Source organism: Melanerpes formicivorus, unplaced genomic scaffold (assembly GCF_026170545.1).
Source record: "Melanerpes formicivorus ecotype bairdi unplaced genomic scaffold, bMelFor1.0.p_v2 SCAF_35, whole genome shotgun sequence".
In the NCBI taxonomy this organism is placed as follows: Eukaryota; Metazoa; Chordata; class Aves; order Piciformes; family Picidae; genus Melanerpes; species Melanerpes formicivorus.
The window spans coordinates 2,737,883-2,738,896 of NW_027142387.1; positions in this window are offsets into that span (position 1 = coordinate 2,737,883).

The following is a 1,014-nucleotide window of genomic DNA, read 5'->3' on the forward strand; positions in this document are numbered from 1 at the left end:
GAGCGGGGCGGGCCGTGGCCGGGGCGGGCCGCGCCGCACTGAGAGCCGAGGCCACGACCGCAGAGTAGGATCGTCACAGGGCACGGCCACGGCCCCGGCCCCGCCCCCGCCCCTGGCGCGCAGGGGAAGGAGTCGTGCAGTGGGGTGGAAGGGAAAAGGCGCGGGCGCGGCGGCGCAGGAGCCGGGCACCCGGTGCGCGCGGGCGGAACCCACTTCCGGGAGGAGGAGGGGGCGGGGCATGAGCGCGGCAGCTGCTTCCGGCGGGGCGCGGGGGTGGGTGATGTCGCGGGGCTCCGCCCAGGAGGGACCGCTAGGAGGGGCCGCTAGGAGGGGCGAAGAGGGGCGGAGCGGCGAGGGGCGGCCGAAGGTGGGAATCGCTTCTGTGAGGGGCTCGGGGCCTGCTGCTGGTGGGCGGCTCCCAGGCGCGGAACAAGGCCGGCCCTTCTTTGGGACTGTCCCCCCACTCATCCCGGCGGCACTTTGACTCGGAAGCCTAATGGTTGCAAAGTGACTGTTTCTCAGTCTGTGTTTCAGCCGAGTGTATTGAGACTGTGACAAGCAGCGTAGCTTCATGCTCATTGCTCCTTCCCCCAGCTAATCCCTGCTCTGGCAAGTAGATGAGCATGTTCTGCCGTGGTAAGAAGATAAATTCCTGACATCTGTCGCTAGATTTACAAACAGAGTTATTTCTAGCGTGGAAAGCAGAACATAGGCTTTCCTCAAGGGATGAGTGCAAGCTGAGGAAGCATTTCGTATACTGATTGTAAGAAGAATTACCCCTGGAAGAAGGGAACATGAAGCCTTGAGATCGTGAAGGGGAGCTTAATGGTTATGGCCCACTCCATGTGTGACAGTTTTTATAGATTCCAAAGAAAATGGGGAGATAGAGTTTCCACATGAATAATAGTAATTTGCATAATAAGGATGCCTTAATAACGGTATCTTTCACTGGTAAATCAGTAACTTAAATAGGAGCTGCATGTCAACACAGTATGACAAGCTCATAACATAAGA